This window comes from Myripristis murdjan, chromosome 9 (assembly GCF_902150065.1).
Source record: "Myripristis murdjan chromosome 9, fMyrMur1.1, whole genome shotgun sequence".
Classification (NCBI taxonomy): Eukaryota; Metazoa; Chordata; class Actinopteri; order Holocentriformes; family Holocentridae; genus Myripristis; species Myripristis murdjan.
The window spans coordinates 3,666,003-3,677,952 of record NC_043988.1 but is presented as its reverse complement, the minus strand read 5'-3'; positions in this window follow the sequence as shown (position 1 = coordinate 3,677,952).

The window sequence follows — 11,950 nt, the reverse complement described above, 5'->3', positions numbered from 1 at the left end:
CCTAAACCAATTTAAAAATAAAAAAGATATTATTTCTGGATACTGGCTGGATGCTCCAAATGGTTTAAAGTCATGTTAAACCTTCTGTAAGTGGATTAAGGTGGTTACTTTTCAGAATGTTACCTGGGGGGAAGTCCACCTCAATGGCAGGAGGCTAACAGTTAGCATTTGGAGCATCCAACCAGTATCCAGCACTCAGTAACAATGAGAGGAAGATAGCACCACTACTGTGCTACACAACAGCTGGTTGTGAGTGAAATAATATCACATCTTTCGAAATGAGTGAACTATCCTTTTAAGATCTCAGACACATTTTCACGTGTGTAGACATACGGCCACATAACTTAATAAACAATATTACTTGCTTGGTACCAGCTAAGACTGACACTGAGTTCTTGTGAGCAGATTAGTGACTCCCAGTTAACCAGCAGCAGCATCCGCCCGCCTTGGAGCCCCAGTGTATTTAACCCCAGGGATTTTCTCCTGATCACAACATGTGTTCCAATTGACGCACATTACCATCATGTACCAGCTGCCTGGGGAGAGAGCAAACCTTCACAGACAGCTAGCTATTACGGCATGATTTAAAAGCATCCCAATTGTTCAGCAATGACATGCCTTAAGGCAACATTTGAATTATATTTTTTTTTTTTCAATCTGATAGCAACATATAGCAGATAAAAATGGCACAGCTGTGAAAGAAGTTAAGTTATATAGCACTACTGACACAAAGCGTGCATATAATGACCTAACACAAACTCTGGCAGCCATATTGGAGATCCTCAGCTCTTGGCTTTGAACAGTACAAAATATTTTCGTAAACAAACAAGTTGCTTTTCTCCATAAACTCCCAAAGACATTTAATTTTAATTTAATTTTTATTTTTGTTATTTTTTATTCTTTATTTTTTGTCCCACTGGCCAAGGAGCTGTCGTGCAGTGAATCACAACAGGGATGGGACTCGCTGGGTGACTCGCGATACAATACTTTCACAATATTTTACTCATGATAACAATGGTATCACAATACAAGCAATTCTTCTTACAATGCATCGTAAGATAATCAGCTCTGATACATTATGATATCTGTAGCTAAACGACTAACCTGGAAATGACAACATAATCTCTCAGTAAGCAGGAATCTGTTTTTTTCAGTGTTTTAGTTTGCACTGCGACTGCAACATGAACATGACAGAGGCGCTCCAGTCAAAACACCTAAAGGCAGCAAACAAACCCCACAGGAACTCAAATGTGCATCTATGCAAAATAAATAGAAAATTCAAACATCGATACTTGGCACAAGTGTATCAATAATGTATCATGAGAGGAAGTATCACAATATATCAATGATGTAGATATTTTGTCCCACCCCTAATACAGAGACAAAGTAGTTCCAGAAGTTAGCACGCAAAAGGGCTGGAAAAGAGCCTCAGTAATGAATCCAGAACAAACCGGTGTGTGTGTGTGTGTGCAGCCTTCAAAACATCTTTTCAGCTTTGGTTCGCCGCTTGAAGTCGTGTTGGTCCTGCTCCACGTCACTATTTTTGAGGAAGAGGAGTCTCAGTGAAGTGCTCCTTTTTACCACAAGGAGGGAGCTGACATTTCAAAATGGGAGGAACTACTGCAAATATGGAGTTGCAAATCCCACTAAATGGGTAAGTGCCCAAACTATCACTTTAAGTTTATCATGTTGAATTATGATGTTGAATTTGTCCTCTCTGTTGATTCGATTGCATTTCTATGCTGACGTTAAATAGGCATTTCTATAGACTTTGTCTTGCAAAGTGGTTCTACAAGCAAGTCAATGAATTCATTAGGTGGCTAAAGAGAGATACGAGGTTTTGAAAATGCATTGTGAAAACAATACAGTAGTGCACTGGTATTAAAAAGAAAACATACTTTTGAAGACGTAAGTATTGTTAAGAGCAACTACTTTCACTAAAGTAAAAATTTGCCTGAGCAGCTTTCACCTGGAGTGAACGTGCAGTCGGGTAATATTTGACCAGGAGCATCTATACTTTGACTTAAGATGTGTGGTTGTGTACTTTGTCCACAACTCAGAATCAGAATCGAATATTCACTATAGCTGCGTAATAAACATGAACAGCCAATGCAATGCTGTTTGTGCACTGGGAGAGTGTGTTTTGAAAGTAAGTAGACACATGGAAACGTTTTTGAGGTAATCGGAAAATTGCTGATTTGAGCAAAGGAGGCGAGGAATGAGCTAGAAGCTGCGCTGCCTCATTTTGCTTTTGAAAAATGAAGTTATCTCTGGCAGATACTGCATCCAGGAAGCATCCAAAAACACTCCTTACCAACAGGACAAAAGCTGAAAACTTAGAGCTGATCTTTCAGAGCAAAGAACAATATATTAAAAAAAAAAAAAAAAAAAAAAAAATTACTTTATTTTCTGCCTTCCTCATCCTTTGCATGGAGGATTTCATTTTTCAGGAAGACCTATGTTTTTTGTTTGTTTTTTTCTAAAGGAATTCAAGCAGCTTGTCCTGTGTGTCTCTGGAGGTCTGAGCACGCCGACTGAGAGTTCTCTAATGGCTGCGACCGGCGAAGACCAGCATGTAGTTCAGGTGTTTTCCAGGCTTCCATGCCCACTTTACTGACCTTTGGGGACCCGCAGTGAGAAAGCCTCTGCTTGTTCATCAACCCCAAGACCCGCAGCACCCTTTCAGGCCAAGGTGGCAGCAACTGTGCCTAATTGTTTGGAAGGGGAGTAGTGATGTTGTAATGCAGGTTGGCCCACCATCGTGGGGTCATGGCAGGGTCCCACTCGGGTCCGCGGCCGGACACCTCGATGAAATGCCCAGTGGTCTGCAGCAAACCAGACGCGTCCAGCCCTCCGCCTCTTTCCACGATGTTCCTGCTTGTAGCCTTGCCTTTGTTGGGATTTTTGCACCTGAAGTCGCTCTTATCCTCCCCAGCTTTACTGCGGACACGATTTCTCTCCATGTCCATGTTTTTGAAAATGGAGCTCCGGTGTTTCACTTAAGTAACAATGTCAGCGCCTGGCTGGCAGCTGGCACTTTCTTCAGTGTTCATCCTCCACAAGTCTTTCATCTTCAAATGTAAGAACTGAACACAGACAAAAAATTGTGTCTTTTGTCGAATGAAGTTGCTTCTGAAATGAGTGGGAAGACAGCTAAATTTATCTGTCCTAATTGATTTCCCATTAGAGACCGCAAAGCCTTTTCACTGTTCAACACAGGCAGCAGGCAATTTAGATCGGAGCTCTTTTTTTGTTGTCATTTTTTTTTTTTTTGATGACTTAAAAACACACTTTTATTAGACTGATTTCCATCCCATACAGATCCAGTGGACAGATGCAGTATTGTTCAATATAGGACTAAAAAATGTCTGGTTCGTCTGTGTTCTACATCAAAAACAACTGTAATTTTGAATTGTTTTTCAAGTCATCTTTTTTTTTTTTTTTTTTTTGGTCAAAATCCCTGTATCCCAGTAGGAGTCAGGGCAGCCGCGCCACGTTTGTCACTTGCTGTCAGCCAGACACTGGCCACCAGTCAGTGGCCACCAGTCAGCGGCCTCAGCTACATTTCTCCATATGGCTGCTTGCTAATCAGATGACACTGCAACGCCTTAGGCTGCCTTTTCTGTCCAGATGGGAAGAGGAGGGGCAATGACTGCTGCTCTCCATCACTCTCTGTCTCACTTACACACACACACACACACACACACACACACACACACATCCTCTGTTCAAACAGAGGTAGGCATGGATATTAGGATTTACTGTGATCCCTGTGGCACATGGTAACATCTCAAGAAGTTGGATGATTCTGCAGGGGCCAGTGCAGCATTATTTTAATCGCATTTTTTTTTTTTTTTTTTACTTCTGGAGCATTGGCTGTCCTGTGTGTCTTTATTCAACTCTATTGATACCAGTGTCAGTCACTCAGTCTTTTCAGTCTCAATGCCACATGATCTGAGATTTGAACTTAGCTTTTACTTTCCATTGAGAGGCCGTTAGTTTCACTTTTAGCGGCAAAAATCCTCACAACAGCAGTTTGGTCTGTGTGTGGCGGCCCACTGTGGTCAGATCGATTTTTCAGTTTGACAGCAGCACAGAGACACACTGCTGCCTGTAGTCGTCCCATAATATTTCTATAATGATTGATTTGTGGTGCTGCTGTTGATCATGCCAGCACTGAAGGAACAATTTGAGCAGAAACACTGTTTGACCAGTAGAACAGAGAATCACCAGCGATGGCTTCAGTCAAAGCGTGGTGAAACATAAGCATAAGCATAAGGCAAAGCATAGTTATTGTAATCAATATACTCTCTTGAACAAGCACTCAGCACTGACCCGGATGGCCAAAAGATATATTATGGAGGGAGGGGGGCTTTTCTAGGAATGTTTTACTTACAGTTTTGCTAAGTTTCTGTTATTTTTGTAAAAAGAAAGACAGAAAGAAAGAAAGAAAAAGAAAGCAATTTACAAATTTTAAAGACTTTTTTTGTCCTTTCCTTGTCATATTCTTGTATTTTTTTTTTTTTTACTAGTGTCTTGTTGTAACTTCTTTTTCTTGTGTTTTTGAAAGAAATCAAGTGAATTTGCTCATGTTATTTAAGCTTGAAATAATAAGACATTGTACAACAATGTAGAAACCACTAATTAGATCATAATTGCTGTATGTTTTTGTTTGTGTGTGTGTGTTTGTTTGTGTGTGGAACATGCGGCTGGCAGAACATGTCTACACAGAGGCAAATCTCTGTGCACATGGGTACGTCCATGTAAAGACACAAATCAGTGGACTAAAGAGCCCAGGATTTAGTTGCAGGTTATGGCCTGGATCTAATTGACTGTTGTAAAACAGAGTGTGCTTACTGAGCGACAAGTGCTGCAGGCAGCAGCAGCATCCTATAACTTACTGACTGCTGGTACTTAATATATAATGCAATATTCTGCACTGTGCCATTTGTCATTTGAAGCGAGACACAGATTATGGCTCAGGGCAGTGCATCTGTCCTAGAGGCTGCTGGGAAATGGACTAAAAGCTCCTCCAGCTGAGCTGAGCCAATCACACACTGAACCCCGGGTCACCCCCACTCCCCCTCCTAACCACTCTAGACTGACACACACACACACACACGCGCGCACACACACACATTCTTGCTCTATCTGTCTTTCACTCTTACACACTCTTTCTCTCTCCCACTTGATCTTTTTTCACCGTCTTCCTCTCCATTTTTCCTTCTCTTTCTTTCTTTCTATCTGCCTGTCTCTGTCTTTCTCTCTCTATCTCTCTCAAACACACACACACACACACACACACACAGCTAGCAGCCAGCTATTCCCTTTTCTTTTTCACAGAGCAGCCCAGACACAGAGCAGCAGCAGCAGCAGCAGCCTGGCTTCTAGTCTCGGTAGCATCTCATCTCTGTGGGCTGTCTGAGCCTGGTGGGGGTCTAAATGAACCATATTGACGTCCCACTGGGGGCAGTCTAGTTGCTTTGACAAATCATCCCTGGCATTTATCAATCAAGTCGTCCTCAGCGGAGGGAAGGGCCTCTGTCTACATCCACCCGGGGAGAGGCAAAGCCCTGACAAAGGCTACGAAACACTATTCAATTTGTGTTGGGCATAACTACCACTGCCCTCGCTGACAATTTATGCACATGCGTCACAAATGAAAAGCAAGGGGGGAGGCGAGGGAATCATCAGCCTTCAAATGGCTGACATAAGTTACAAGCAAAATTTTAATTAGCCAGGAGGAGTGGGGTGATAATTCAGAGGGGCCCCGTTCTGTCAGGGGGCTTGTCCACATTGTGTTTGTCCTTTCAGCAGGCATCTGGAGGCTCCACCAGGCTGCTGAACAAGGCCTACTGAGAATAGAACTACTCCTCACACAGTACATAATGAAAGGTAGGGACCTCCTCTACATTAACACCCCCAGTTAAAGTGATATTCATACTAAGCATGCACGTGTGGGACTCCTGACCTCACAGCGTCTTAACTGGAAAGGATACAAAAAAAAAAAAAGAAAAGAAAAAGAAAAAGACATCATCAGTGGTTCCTGATGCCACAGAGCTCTGTGACCGGGATTATGTGGCCACAAAGTCATTTCACTGGCCAAAAATAATTTCATTTTGTTGACTAAAACTGTGACTAAAAGCATTCATCAGCAGCACTTTTTCCAGGACAAAATTAAGATGAAAACAAAACAAAAATGAACCTTTACTGACAATTGACTATGTTGAAACATGATGATATTTTCATCAGCAAATAGAAATGAAACAAAAATGTCAGAAACGGATGAATCGAAATGCATTGGCAAACCAAACTATAACCAGGAGTGTAAATTAGTCTTTGTATAAAGGGCACTAACAAATGACTTGATGAGGAATTTGCAGAGAAAAAAATGAAAGATTAAAGATTAAAATTTTCCTTTTCATCACCTAAAACTGCTGCTTTTGTTGATAAAAACTAGACCAAAACTAAGAAAATTCAAAGGACTAAAATGTGACTAAAACTAAAATGCATGTTAGTCAAAAGACTAAAAGTAAATCCAATTTAACTCTGCCTAAAATTTATGAGCCATATTTATTGGGAATTTTTGGAATAATAGTTACCAGTGCGTTAAAGCTAACAACAGCAGTCAAAGCAGTAATATTTGATATTTCTATACATCATGGCTCCATCACAACAAAGCCGATTGCTCTGTTTTGAAATATTTCAGGAAGCTTTGCGTCGCCGCTGCATAAAGTAATCAAGAGCATTAATATTTCAGAGTCGGCCACGCCTTCCCGACTGTTATCCAATCTCAGCTCCCGCTCCACACAGCACTTGCTGTTGCCATTATTTATTTACTGCTAAAACCGGCTGCAGGGTTGGAAGTAAACTCCTGCTGCGTGAGCTGGATGTACTGGGGGAGGATGGGGAGGCACTGGGAGCACTGCCCTCTGCCCCCACACCCCCCACCCCCCATGCTGCTGGCTGTCGGATGGTCTCCACCCTCCAGTCTGGGTCTCTGAGCCGCAGCCTCGGGCAAGACGGCCCACAGCCAGCCTCTGCAACAGCATCGCAAACTACGAGTCAGAGCACTTGTTCATTTGTTTTTTCTACCACTTACTTCACAGTGCAAAAAGGTGAACTAGCATAACGCCGCTCTGGAGGAACAGAGAGCCTTGGTAACTGATAGGGGTGGGAGTCATGGGGTACTATCACAATATTTTACCCACAATAACAATGGTTTCCCAATACAGGCAATTATGTGATATAAATAAGATAATCAGCCGTGGTTCATCATGATGTCTGGGACTGAAGAGGACAAAATATCCTGGAAAAGGCAACATATTGTTTCAATAAGCAGGAATCAGTCATGTTTCTCAGTGTTTTAACATGCGCTTTTCCAGTTAAAATGCCTCAAAGCAGGGAACAAATACGTGTAAATGTAAGAACAGTGCCTAAAACCAACATTATCTGCACTACAGTCTGAAATAAATGTAAAATACAGTGTGAAACTACTCCAGGACTGGTAATGGTGTGTGTGTGTGTGTGTGTGTGTGCGCATATGTGATTGATTTTTATCCATGTCATGCAAGTGCCCAACCCACATGGGTTTACAAGACAGCACAAATACAATTGCAAGGATGAAACAGAAACTTAACGACAAAAGCAGCCAGAATTTGCTGCTTCCTCTCCCAAAACTGGCAAATAAAATCTGCCACAAAAGGCTCCAATCCTAAAACACAACTCAGGTTACTGAAAATCATCCAGCCAAAAGAAATCAACAGAAATGGAGGACCTCATAAACAGGACAATAAAATACAAAGTGGAAGTTCTCGGACCTCTGCAGTGCCATTAAATGTGCCACTCCATCCTATAGTCGCCTGCATACTGTTTTGAAAAATCAATAACAAATCATTCAGGCAGAGTAAGGATTTCAGCTTTGATGCTGAAGCTTCTGATGTTTTTCAGCTCCCCTCCCATATCACCACTAGTCAGTCCCTCCAGGATTTCGTGGATTTTCCCTGAGATTGTTACGGCATGAAAAAATACTTGAAAAATGTGGCTTCAAAAAATGACTGTGCATTTTGTGATTATTTTGGATGTTGGTTTGCAGGGAAGTGAAAACTGCAGAAATAACGGTGATTTGTTATTTTTGGCGGAATTGGTTAAAAATCGAATGAAAGTTGTTCCATTGAGCGTAAAACTGTTCTGAGCTTCTCCTAAGTACAGGAACCTTACCAATAATGGCTCAGGATTACAGAAAAAAAAAAAAACCTTAATCTGAACAGAAAATGAAGAAATGATCTTAGTTGTGTGGAATCTACAATGATTGGTCAAATCTTCAGGAATGCTGCAGTGATTGGACGAATTGCACGCTCGCACAGATTTCAAGGCGATTGGTTGGAATTTGATTGCTTGCATGCTTTCTTGATTGATTGATTAATTAATTAATTGAGTGAGAAATGTATTAATCCCTGTGGAAGGACCTTGATTAGCTACCTCACAGCAAATGAGAACAAAGACAGAGACGACAGCATCGCTACATAAACACCAAAAACAGACATTAGAATCTCAGAAGTGTGGCGTGGAAAACAAAGCGGCACCGCTCCTCCAACAGCTTACTCGAACGTTTACCAGCCGCTGGCACAAAGGACCTTCTCATACATTCTTTAGAAGATCTTGGCACAGCTAGTCCCTCACTTAAAGTGCTTCTAATGACCAAACTCAACACACCAAGTGAATTTTCCGGCGCAGATACAACCACAAATTTTTCACCCCAGTTGAAAAATTTCAGCTCATGCAAACATGTGGATGACATAAATTCACACCATTTGCATCGCCAGGCGCAAATTCACATTCACGTCCATTGGCATCTATGCATTGACTTTGTGTAACTGCGTCGCATGAAAAACTGGCTTCCCATCTGCTGTGAACACAAATGTAACACTGAAGACAGCACAGAGTGGGCGGTCGTCACGCTGAGGAATCGTCTGCAGCTTCGATAAAGTCTTGTGAAGCTTCTGGAGTAAAGCCGAGAGCCAATCTGCGTCTTCAGTTTTTCTCTTTGAGTGAGTTGCTTCCCCCTCAAACAAAGACATGTGAGTGAAAGTGGACATTGTGATGCACGGTCGTGTCCAGTTCAGGCCGTCCTCTGTCTCGGTGGCTGGATCCTCCCAGGCAGAAGCCGGCAGTGATCAGGCTGGTCAGGGACCTCTGACACCCACCATGTCCATCAGGCTGGCTTAGCTCGCCCCGCCGCTGTGATTTACACCCACCCCACCCCCGACCCACCCACCCTGAAGCCCAGGGTTAGCTGTGGCCCCGTCCCGCTCCCCCTTCACAACACAATGGGGCCATGACTGATGAATCCAGGTCCTCAAGACCAACCGCACAAGGATTTATGGTTAATTATCTGTGCAGCCACACTTCCAGAGCGAGGCCTTTGCTCTCAGCCGGGTGCAGGTTTGTATTTGGTCCAGACGTTTGCCTAAACTTTTTCATGTTCTGGACCCCCAAGTTGTCTCTCATTAAGCCCTGGACCCCCACCTGAAGTGATTTTTTTCCCATGGGACTCAGCTATTAAAAGATATGTTCATATCTTTTCATATCTGATGTTGAACACTGACAAATAAATTCAAAGTGGTGAGATTAAAGTGTAATATTATGATCACTCATATGTTGTATTGTCACAGTTTCTGGATGAAATTAATTACGGTGAAACTAATCTTTTGAAATCTGAGCAAATGCACTTGATTGCTTTTCAAAACATGGGAAAAAGGTGATTAACAAATTAGCACAAAAAATTACATTAGTAAAATATTTGCAAACAAAAAATTAAAAAGATAATAATTACAAGAAAATGACCATTGTAGAATCAAAGAAAATGAGAATCTGTGCTCTCTCATCTATACATATATTTCATTGTATTTGTTGGACCTCAAAGGCATTCTTCAAGATTGAAGGTTTTGAAATAATCTCATTCAAATTACAGTGAAATGAAGCTATTCCTCATTTAGGATCCCCTCAAGGACCGCTGGGGGACCCCGGACCCCACTTTGAAAACCACCACTACGGCCAGTGAATGCAGTGGTGTGTTTCGGAATGCTGATGGCTTGTAGAAATACACATTTTCCTCTCTCCTGGTGCGCAGCAGCTGACGGGGCAGCAGATAATTTTAGCGTGCCCCTTGTTATCTCAGGGCAAGTAGTTACTGCCAAAAGGTGTGTTACTTTCCATGAACACAAAATTACCCAACCGAATGCATAACTGCCGCTTCTTACCTTGATTCCAAATAAATCGCATACTTTTGTTCAGATTTTAAAATGATATCGCTCCATAAATGAAAGTTCAACAAAGTAAAATCAGGGTGCATTTCCATAAATTTGCCTAATGCAGCAATCCCTCTCAGACAAAGGACAAAATTTGCAGGATATTGTTAGGTTCTGCCTTTCATCCCAAGCTCTGATTTTCATATAAAAGTCTTTTTTGAAGGCACTCAGGCGAGTTGGCAGACAATACAATGCTGGTCAAGAGCAACACTGATCGTGGATATTCATTGATGGCTTAGCTTTAGAACGGCACTCGGAAAACAATGAAATATTCATCATCAGAATACAAATAGGCCGGCCTGACAAGAAGCTGCTGAATGAGGATGTATGGAGGATGCACAGGCCTGCCTGGGGCTACAGGAGACCATGTCGGCTCTCTTATCTTCTGGTCTGCAAAATCATCTCAGTCTATGTCTGCACACGTGCACAAACAGCATCGACCCTGCAGGAAAGTGCTTTGCTTGAGGTAATATTTAAATAAATGCAGGTTGAAAGTTGTTTAGAGGTTTAAAAATCTACAATCTGCCTCTGACGGTGTAAAGTTTCCACCGGTTTCAGTTCAAGTTTGTGCCAAATGGATTTAAGTTGAATGACTTTTTTGATGCTTAGAGAGCAGCATGAAGCTTCCCCACCGCACGTGATTGGCAAGACTGACTGATGAATATTTGAATATACGCCATTTCAAATTATTAACTATCTTTGTTTTAGCCATAAATCAATGATCTTGTTTTATGTTTCATATTAGGATTTTTTTTTTTTTTGTAACATTCCAGCACTTATTTAAAAACATAATTTTCTTGCAGTTTAACATTACACAAATAATTATGATTATTAACCGCATAGTTTTCTGGTTATATTTTTTTCTGTTCATTTCCATTATATTGTTACTATCGTGCTAATTTTCCTGTTCATTTTCTGTTCATTTCAATTATATTGTTACTATCGTGCTAATTTTTTGTTCATTTTCTGTTCATTTTTTACTTTTTTGTGCACATTTTCTAGTCATTTTTTTAATTTTCTTTTTAATTTATGTATTTGTTTGATTTAATTTTTTTGCTCATTTTCTGGTCAGTGTCTTGTAATTTGTACTTTTTTGCTCATTCCTGGTTGATTTCTTGTTTTGCTTTTTTTCAGTCATTTTGTTGCAATTTCCTCCTGTTTTTTTGTTTGTTTGTTTGTTTGTTTGTTTTTGTTTTTTGTTTTTTGTTTTTTGTTTTTTGGTTGTTTGTTTGTTTTTGGAGGGGGGTGCGTTTGTGGTAATTTATGGTAATTTTCCTGTTGATTATTTTTGACAAAGGAAGTGAATGTGTTCAGGTTTCAAAGTATTAAAACATCAGAATACTTGAGTGATGTGATGTCACAGTGTTACTGCCTCTGCTGAACTGTAATGACAGCGAGCTTTCATCAGCACTGCACCGGCTGATTAGTGGAGTGGACAAACTCTCTGTCTTTAAGCCAAAGAAAACACATTAAGTCATTCTGATGTATAGCTAACGCTCCCCATGCACCAGCCTCACTTCATGACACTGAGACTGAACAAGTCACCTCCTAGAAATACTTAGGAGTTCATGTAGAGACCACCTTGTCTTGGAATAGGCACGTCCATCACCTCTGCAGTGAAGTCCAGCAGCATTTCTACT